The sequence below is a fragment of the Nicotiana tomentosiformis genome, chromosome 7, assembly GCF_000390325.3.
Source record: "Nicotiana tomentosiformis chromosome 7, ASM39032v3, whole genome shotgun sequence".
Lineage (NCBI taxonomy): Eukaryota > Viridiplantae > Streptophyta > Magnoliopsida > Solanales > Solanaceae > Nicotiana > Nicotiana tomentosiformis.
In genome coordinates this window covers 44,052,688-44,062,689 of record NC_090818.1, presented here as the reverse complement: position 1 = coordinate 44,062,689, position 10,002 = coordinate 44,052,688, and the positions used below count along the sequence as shown (strand labels likewise).

General features: G+C 36.8%; 1 long non-coding RNA gene across 2 annotated transcripts; it reads right to left on the bottom strand.

Moving 5' to 3' along the window:
- Positions 1 to 387: 387 nt before the first annotated feature.
- LOC104100273 (uncharacterized) lies at positions 388 to 9,098 on the bottom strand. Of its 2 annotated transcripts, XR_011409651.1 has the most exons (4): positions 8,505 to 9,098; positions 6,305 to 6,390; positions 5,796 to 6,195; positions 388 to 616 (listed from the first exon to the last, which is right to left on the bottom strand). It is a non-coding gene; the product is annotated as an uncharacterized lncRNA (long non-coding RNA). The 2 variants fall into 2 exon arrangements; XR_687210.3 differs by having other exon boundaries at positions 6,305 to 9,098.
- Positions 9,099 to 10,002: the final 904 nt, after the last annotated feature.

The window sequence follows — 10,002 nt, the reverse complement described above, 5'->3', positions numbered from 1 at the left end:
GACAATAACAAAGCAGAAATCAAACCAATTTTTGCAAGTTGTGAGACAGTGTTGGCAAAAAGAATTACCTCAAATAGACGGAAAGGTCAAGTATATTGTATTAACACCGAATCACACATAAAAAAAGATTAGAGCGTATATATATATATATATATATATATATATATATATATATATATATATATATATATATATATATATATATATATATATATGCAATGTAATTTTCATATTAAGCAGCATATTATCGAGGCAACTAAAGCTGTCACGACCCAAAATCTCACCCGTCATGATGGCGCCTATCTTAATACTAGGCAAGCCGACAATCTCAATAAACCACATATATTTTAAATTTGAAAAAACAATAATTAAATTCAACGTAAGAAATCTCACAAGTACAAATATAAATACTCACAAAACCCGGTGTCACTGAGTACATGAGCATCTAAATGATAAGAAAGTTTGACTGCTAAAAACACTGCCTGAAAATATAGAACAATAAAAAAACTAAAAGGAAAGAGAGTCAAGGTCTGCGGACGCCAAACAGCTACCTCGATAATCTCCAATAGATAAAACTCTGAAAACTAGCAACCGATGTGTCCAGAAGTACCTGGATCTGCACACGAGGTGCAGGGTGTAGTATGAGTACAACCAACTCAGTAAGTAACAATACTAAATAAAGAACTGAAAGTAGTGACGAACTTCACAGTTGAGTCCAATTATAGTAATTTCCAACATAATAAGGTAGGCATGCTTTCAAGTTTAACATTTAAGGCCAAAACAGTAATTTCATGTCAAGTTCAACTGAAACATAAGATAATATCTCTTAGAAATTTCCAAAACAGTGATATATGCTAGCTGAAGTGCAACAATAATGAAATCAAATGCATCCTCTCAGGAACACAGTCACTCAATTCCATTCACTCAGCACTCGCACTCAGTAGGTATATGCGCTTACTAGGGGTGTGTACAGACTCCGGAGGGGCTCCTATAGCCCAAGCTCTATAATTCGTATGGACAACTCACATGCTGCACGAACAACTCATGTGCTATAGTATCGATATCTGGATCTGCACGAACAACTCACATGCTATAGTGTAATATATGGATCCGCACGGACAACTCACGTGCTGCACGGACAACTCACGTGCTATAATATAATATATGAATCCGCACGGACAACTCACGTGCTGCACGCACAACTCACGTGCTATAATATAATATCTCATAATCAGGTCATCAGTCTCACTCAGTCATAAATCTCTCCAGTCTCTCGGGCTCTTAATAATCATGAAATCAGTTCAAACAACAATGATATGATGCATCAATAATGAACAATAGAGACTAAGATAAAATAAACAAGTAAACTATGACTGAGTACAAAACAACAATTAAGTAGATAGTTCAACATGTACACGACCTCTGTGGGTCCCTACAGTGCCAACACATAATCTAGACATGATTTGTGGTTCAATTTCTCTACTACATGGAAAATGTACAGATAACAACAGATTATTCAACTACACAGTTCCATGGAATTTGACCAAGTCACAATTCCTATGGTGCACGCCCACATGCCCGTCACCTAGCATGTGCGTCACCTCAAAACCGATCACATAACACATAATCCGGGGTTTCATACCCTCAGGACCAAATTTAGAACTGTTACTTACCTCAAACCGTGTAATTCTTTATTCTGCTATGCCTTTGCCTCGTGAATTGGCCCCCAAATGGCTTGAATCTAGCCACAAATAATTTGATTCAGTCAATAAAATTTATTGGAATTAATTCCATAAGAAAATACTAATTCTCCAACAAAATCCGAAATTTAGCTCAAAAATCGCCCGTGGGCTCCACGTCTCTAAACCCGACAAAAAATATGAAACCCGAAAGCCCATTCAACCACGAGTCTAACCATACCAATTTTACCAAAATCCGACCTCAACTCGGCCTCCAAATCTTCAAATCATATTTTCAAATTCCTAAGTTCAAATTCCCGATTTACACCTCAAAAACATATAATCTAGTCAGATTATTCGATGATAATTCAATATTATGGAGTAGAAATGATCATAAGTGACTTACCTCAAGATTTTCCATGATTTCTCGCTCAAAAATCGCCTCACCCGCTATTGAAAATGTCAAAAAAGACAAAATCTCTCGGACCCTTCTGTTTTGTACACTGCCCAGTGCTTTCGCACCTGCAGCCATATTTCTGCATCTGCGGTCCCGCTTCAGCAGTGAAAACACCGCATCTGCGGAAGTCACTTAGCCCAACTGCCTCCTCTTCTGCGAGCCTTGGACCGCATCTGTGCCTTCACAGGTGCGGAAAATTCCATCGCACCTGCGCGCCTGCCCGCACCTGCGCCCTTCTTCCCGCTTCTGTGCAAGTGTTTCTACGCCCACAAGTCCGCATCTGCGGCCCCTGCCCAAATCCACCGCTTCTGCGGCTCCCTCCCCGCTTCTGCGGGCTCGCACCTGCGGTTCCCACTCCGCAGGTGCGATTACACCAGCAGCAGCAGCAGCAAAACTTCATCTGCTTCTTCAACTTACTTCCAAGTCCGTTAACCACCTGAATTCAACTCGAGGCCCCAATAAAAACTTAGCCGGGCCCTCAAATTACCTCAAACAACATCAAAACACGAATTCCACACGGATTCAAGCCTAATGAACTTTGAAACTTCCAATTTCTACAAACGACGCCGGAACATATCAAATCATGTCCGATTGACCTCAAATTTTGCACACAAGTCATAAATGATATAACGGACCTGTTCAAATTTTCAAAATCGAATTCTGACCCCGATATCAAAAACTCATCCCCCGGTCAAACTTTTCAAAAATTCGACTTCCACCATTTCAAGCCTAATTCCGCTACGGATCTCCAAATAATTTTTCGGACATGCTCCTAAGTCCAAAATTACCATACAGAGCTATTGGAATAATCATAATTCAAATCCAAGGTCGCTTACACATAAATCAATATCCGGTCAACCTTTTCAACTTAAGTTTACAATTATGAGACTAAATGTCTCATTTCACTCCGAAATCCTTCCGGACCCGAACCGACTAATCCGGTAAGTTATAAAACAACTGTAAAGCATAACTTGAGCAGTAAATGGGGCAACGAGGTTATAATACTCAAAACAACCGGCCGGGTCATTACATTCTCCCCCTCTTAAACAAATGTTCGTCCCCAAACGAGTTTAGAATCATACCTGGAGTCTCAAATAGGTGCGGATATTTGCTCTACATCTCCTGTTCAATCTCTCAAGTAGATTCTTCGACTGGCTGGCCTCTCCACCGTACCTTCACTGATGCTATGTTCTTTGACCTCAGCTTTCGAACCTGTCGGTCTAAAATAGTCACCGACTCCACATCATAAGTCAAATCACCATCCAGCTGCACTGCACTGAAATCCAATATATGAGACGGATCCCCGACATACTTTCAGAGCATGGATACATGGAACACTGGATGAACACCTGATAGACTAGGTGGAAAAGCAAGTTCATAAGCCACCTCTCCAATCTTCTTAAGTACCTCAAAAGGCCCAATATACCGAGGGCTCAAGTTGCCCTTCTTCCCGAACCTCAACACACCCTTTATGGGCAAAATCTTGAGCAGAACCTTCTCCCTAACCATGTAAGTAACATCACGGAACTTCCGGTTGACATAACTCTTCTGTCTAGATTGCGCCGTGCGAATTTCGCAGCTCCTGAATCAGTTTAACCTTCTCCAAAGCATCATGAACCAAATCAGTACCCAATAGCCTAGTCTTACCCGGCTCAAACCAACCCACCGGAGAACGACACTGTCTCCTATATAAAGCCTCATACAGATCCATCTGAATGCTCAATTGGTAGCTGTTATTGTAAGAAAACTCTGCCAGTGGCAGAAATTGATCCCAAGAACCTCCAAAATCTATAACACAAGTGCGTAGCATATCTTCCAATATCTGAATAGTGCGCTTGGACTGTCCGTCCGTCTGAGGGTGAAATGTTATACTTAGTTGAACCTGTGTGCCCAATTCTCGCTGCACTGCTCTCCAAAACTGTAATGTAAACTGCGTGACCCGGTCCGAAATGATGGACACAGGCACCCCGTGTAGGCGAACAATCTCGCGGATATAAATCTTAGCCAATCACTCCAAAGAATAAGTAGTACTAACTGGAATGAAATGCGCATACTTGGTCAAACGATCTACAATCACCCAAACAACATCAAACTTTCTCAAAATCCATGGGAGCCCAACTACGAAGTCCATGGTAATACGCTCCCACTTCCACTCTGGAATTTCAAGTCTCTGAAGCAATCTTCCCGGTGTCTGAAGCTCGTTCTTTAATACGCTCCCACTTCCACCACATTGGTCTTTCCAGGATGATAAAGAATGGTGATATCATAATCCTTAAGCAACTCCAACCACCTCTGCTGCCACAAATTAAGATCCTTCTGTTTAAATAGATGCTGCAGAATCCGGTAATTGGTATAAACCTCACAATGGACACCGTACAAATAATGCCGCCAAATCTTCAAGGCATGAACAATAGCTGCTAATTCAAGGTCATGGACCGGATAATTCTTCTCATGTAACTCAAGCCTTGGACCGCATCTGCACCTCGGTGCGGAAAATTCCATCGTACCTGCGCGCCTGCCCGCACCTGCACCCTTCTTCCCGTTTCTGCACAAGCGCTTCTACGCCCACAACTCCCATATGCGGCTTCTACCCAAATCCTTCATGGTCGCTTCTGCGGCTCCCTCCCCGCTTCTGCGGGCTCGCATCTGCGATTCCCACTCTGCAAGTGCGATTACACCAGCAACAGCAAAACTTCAGCTGCTTCTTCAACCTACTTCCAAGTCCGTTAACCACCCGAATTCAACCCGAGGCCCCCAGGACCTCAACCAAACATACCAACAAGTCTTATAACCCAATACGAACTTAGTCGGACCCTCAAATTATCTCAAACAACATCAAAACACGAATTCCACACGGATTCAAGCCTAATGAACTTTGAAACTTTTAATTTCTACAAACGACGCCGGAACCTATCAAATTATGTCCGATTGACCTCAAATTTTGCACACAAGTCATAAATGACATAACAGACCTATTCAAATTTCCAGAATCGAATTCCGACCCCGATATCAAAAAGTCAATCCCTGGTCAAACTTTCCAAAAATTTGACTTTCGCCATTTCAAGCCTAATTCCACTACGGACCTTCAAATAGTTTTTCGGACACGCTCCTAAGTGCAAAATCACCATACGGAGCTATTGGAATCATCAGAATTCAAGTCCTAGGTCGTTTACATATAAGTCAACATCCGGTCAACTTTTTCAAGTTAAGTTTTCAATTATGAGACTAAGTGTCTCATTTCACTCCGAAATACTTCCAGACCCGAACCAACTAACCCGGTAAGTTATAAAATAATTGTAAAGTATAACTTGAACAGTAAATGGGTGAATGAGGTTATAATACTCAAAACGACCGGTCGGGTCGTTACAAAAGCAGTGAAGGATCATTAGTATCAGTAACATACGAATGAAACAGTGGTGATGGTACCTGTCTAGCATAAAAGAGCCAATTTCTCAATTACTTCTGCGAAGGAATATTGAAAGAAATTATACATAATAGAGTAAAATGAGAAATTCGCCATAATACTACCACCTACATAGCAAAAATTTTGTAACAATTGACAAATTAATTATCTAAAGAGCAAATACTGTGGAAGGATTAACAAAATTAAAAACCTAACCAATCAAAAATTAGAATTGATCAACAAAAAAAATGCTTACATGCCGTTCAAGAGTTGGAAGCGTCATCACATAAACAGATTGAAGTTTGCAGAGACCCACTCTTGTCCTGTATGGAAAATCTCCCATTTTTACTGTAAATTGACATAATGTTGAGGGAACCTGGTACAATGTTTTTGTTTTTGTTGGGGATATGAAATATGGATGAAGAATTAGAGGTGAGGGAACATGGTCATAAGAATGTTATAGTGTGAGTCATGACTAATAGTAGATTAAAAGGACATAAAATTGAAGGCAATCATAAAAAGCTTCTACTGAAAATGGAGAAGACATAATTCTTCTACACAGAAGTGAAATGGCTCTGAGATGGAGAAAATTAGTAAGAAGCGTTGCAATTAAAACTTCCGGTGGTGGGCAAGTCTCCATTTCTGCAAAATTGAAACTACATACAAAGAAGAATAGCAATACTTTTATTTAAGCAATCATATCATTGTTAATAATTTCAGAAAATGAAGAAGAACTATATTGCAAGACAGAATAAGGAGACATACCCATACTTCAGTTTGTTTAGAATTGATGCACTTTCCATGGTGGATATTGGAGGGAGAAGAAATACGGTGAAAGACCTGACCAAAGCCTATACTAAATGTAATTTATTTGGGTTCGACTCCAGAAGCATAACGGTTAGTCTTACGTTATTAATGTGACCTTTCAGAAGCAACACTATTTGTCTTTTTTTTTTTTAGCCGGTTTATTTGTTCTATAGTAGAATGAAGAAGAAAATGTAGGAAAAAGGAAAAATTAGATAAATACTAATGCTCAACATAGGAAGTGTCACATCACCTTTTTCATTTCCAGTTTTAGATTTTAGATTTATATTCATATATAGATGCAAGGGGCGGCTCAAACGCGAAGCAATTAAAGAGGTCGCTTTAGGCACCCAAATTTGAGGGGTCCCATTTTTAGAAATCGTAGGCGTATCACTATTTAGAAGAAAATATTGAGAACAATTTGAAATAAACGCATAATATATATATAAAGAAATAATTTAATGTAAATAATGATAATAAAACCACAAAGTCTCTTGAACAATCTTTTAGAGTTGATTAGTTCTTATACATAGTAGATCAAGCCATTTTTTCACTTCAATATAGATTTGAACAATTTGAAGCGTATGGAAGTATTTTTGGTTTTCTATTTCGTGGTAAAAAGAAAAGAGTCAAGTTAAAGATAATACTCTAATTGATATATATTCAATCAGATAAAAAAACTTGATTCCTTTTCAAATGCTTATATTTATTATAGAATAATGTTAACAGTTCCTATAATAATTGCCTCACCGAAAGGAATTTTTTCAAAACTATAATTAATAAAATCTTGCCTAAAATCAACAATGTCTTAAGAAAGATTAGCTATATTATCACTTGAGAGAGAATTATTAGAAGAAATCAATTATAAAAAAAATTATTAACAATTTTGCATCTCAAAAAGCAAAAAAAATAGACTTCAAATAAAAATTGAAATTTTTTGTTTAAGCTTAAGGCCTCCAATTAAACTTTGGCTTTAGGCCACAAATCTTGTTAAGCTGCCCTTGTATAGATGCTAATCTACCTAAACGCAAAAGAGTTAAGCGTAACAAATATAATAATACTAATCTTACACAAAAAAAGTAGAGCAAGAAAAGTATAGTAGCGGTAATATAGCAACCATCTATATTTAATAATGCTAATCTACCTAAACGCAAAAGAATTAAGCATAACAAATATAATAATATTAATCTTCCAATAATCTATATATAATCGACATTTAAAGACAATGTTGTCGAACTTTGGTAGGAGGAAAAAATACTCCATACAAGGTAGGCACTTAGTAAAAATAAATAATAATTTAATAGGTAAATAATTATAGTATTTCAGAATAGTAATAGATTTAATTATGATTTTTGGGGGAAAATAGTTACAGAGCTCATTAGCTATTCATTAGGGATAAAATTATAGTATTCTAGAATATTTAAAGACGTTGTTCTTGAACTTTACTCGGAAAGAAATTATCAGTAATAAAGCATTCTTTGAATTCGTACGACAGCGCCTACAAACCTTACTTCATATCAACGGCACAGTTAGTATCAATCGGGAAAAAATCATAGTAGTGAAATTTTTTTGTATTTTTGAAAGTGTTTTAGAATCTTTACATCCTTATTTATTGATTAGTGTAAATAAATTATACTATCCAATAATATTGACAATATAAGTTCTTATTTGAAAGGAAAACATAACAGAATAATAATGGTAAACTAAATTAAATACATACAACATCTAAAAGTGGAAGCTAAATTTTTCTTATGGGAAAAAAATTTTATGGAAAAGAAATCAGTTTATTTACACACAACATCTTCAAAAAGTGGAGAGAGTCCACAATATTAACAAAAATTTCAAGTTTCGGTCTCATTGACAATTGGACAGTCTGAGGAATCTATTATTTGGGTGATTTTCATTAAGGATAGGTAAATTATCTGGTAACAATTTTCTCAGAATAGTAACAAAATATTCTTTTACTCCATATCAGCGACAATGTTCGTATCAATTGTGAAAAGATCATATTAATGCGAAATCTTTGGATTTTTAAAAGTGTTTTAAAATCTTTACATACTTAGTTATTGATTAGGGGAAAAATTATACTATCCAAGAATATTGACATTGTAAGTTCTTATTTGGAGGGAAAACATAAAAACAAATAAGGTTTGGACTGTACCTCAATATTTTGACTGTGTTTTGGTATTCTTGTTTGTCCACACCTATACAATTAGATTAGGGTTCATAGAAGTTAGTGAGACTCAAATATGTAAGAATAGGCGTAAATGATAAATACTAAACTTTAAATGAATTACAGATCGACAATTAAGAAGCGAATATTATTTTTCCTTGAAACGGTAGGAAGGGGATGGTGTTCTTCGGATGTCTTCGTTGGCGTCGAAGGAAACAGAATTTGTGAAATAATAGATAGAATATTTTTTATTTTTTCGTTTCCTCCAAATAAGAAATAGACAAAGAAGGGAGATGCACTTGAGTTTATAATAATTAATTCACAAAGTAAGAGGTCTGGGGGGATTTTGAATAGGGAAAAGGGGATTGAAAGATTAAAGAAAGTTTGTTTGATGGATAGAAGCGGCGCCGGAAGAAGGGAAATCGGAAACGTGGTTGAACATGAGGTTTGTTTGTTTGATGAAAAGAAGTGGTGTGGGGAGAATCAGTTGGGTATGCGAAGCGTTTTGTTTCTGTAATTTCAGTTTGAAATTGCAAAAAAAAAACCTGAAGCATAGAAAATAGAATTGCTGCTAATGGAGAGTGTCACCTCACTGGGCATAGGGCCCTCCAATTATATATATATATATATATATATATATATATATATATATATATATAGAGAGAGAGAGAGAGAGAGAGAGATATTTTTAACTTCTAAAAAAGAGCTTTCCTTTCATAGCTTTTGGTCCATGAAATATGTATATATTAGTCTTTAATAAGCATGAAAGAACATAACGAGTATTGACTGATTTTCGGGTGCTATGTTCCAAGAAATAGCATCAGAATATAAGATTCAGTGACATCTGAGCCTGATTTCCGTGAATCGCCACCTATTTAATTAGTAAGCACAAGTATCCAAGGTCTGGCTATGCACTCTTTTTCTCTAATAACCTCCCCTCCCGTGGCAAAAACAAGATTTCACTAATGGGATGCAAAATATAAATTAAAGTAGCAAACATACAAGAAGCCAAGGTAATTTAACATATACTATATAAACATAAGAAAATAATTTTAACCTTATATATATATTGTATAGGGTAAAATATGCTATGCTACTTGGCCGCCCAAAAGAGGAACACGTGGAACTTAAAACGGGGATAGCCAAAATCGAAGGCAACAGTCCCGTCTGTCACCGGAAAGAATAACGCTCATAAGTATGCAATAAATACTTTTCGCCCGATAGCATTTAATGGAGAATATTCCACAGCAATAAGTGTGTTGCTCGTTATAAGGAATTTAGCATTTATGCTCATCGTTACATCTTCATCAATGACCCTCATAATTGACATTAAAGAAGGGAACGATTCTAGGACCTCCTTTCCTAGACATAGCTATAAATAGTGAACGTTGTTATCATTGTAAGGACACTAATTTTCTAGCAAACTAATACTACAATCTACTCAAAGCTTTAATCAATTTTACCTTCTTATTTTCTGTTCTTGTTC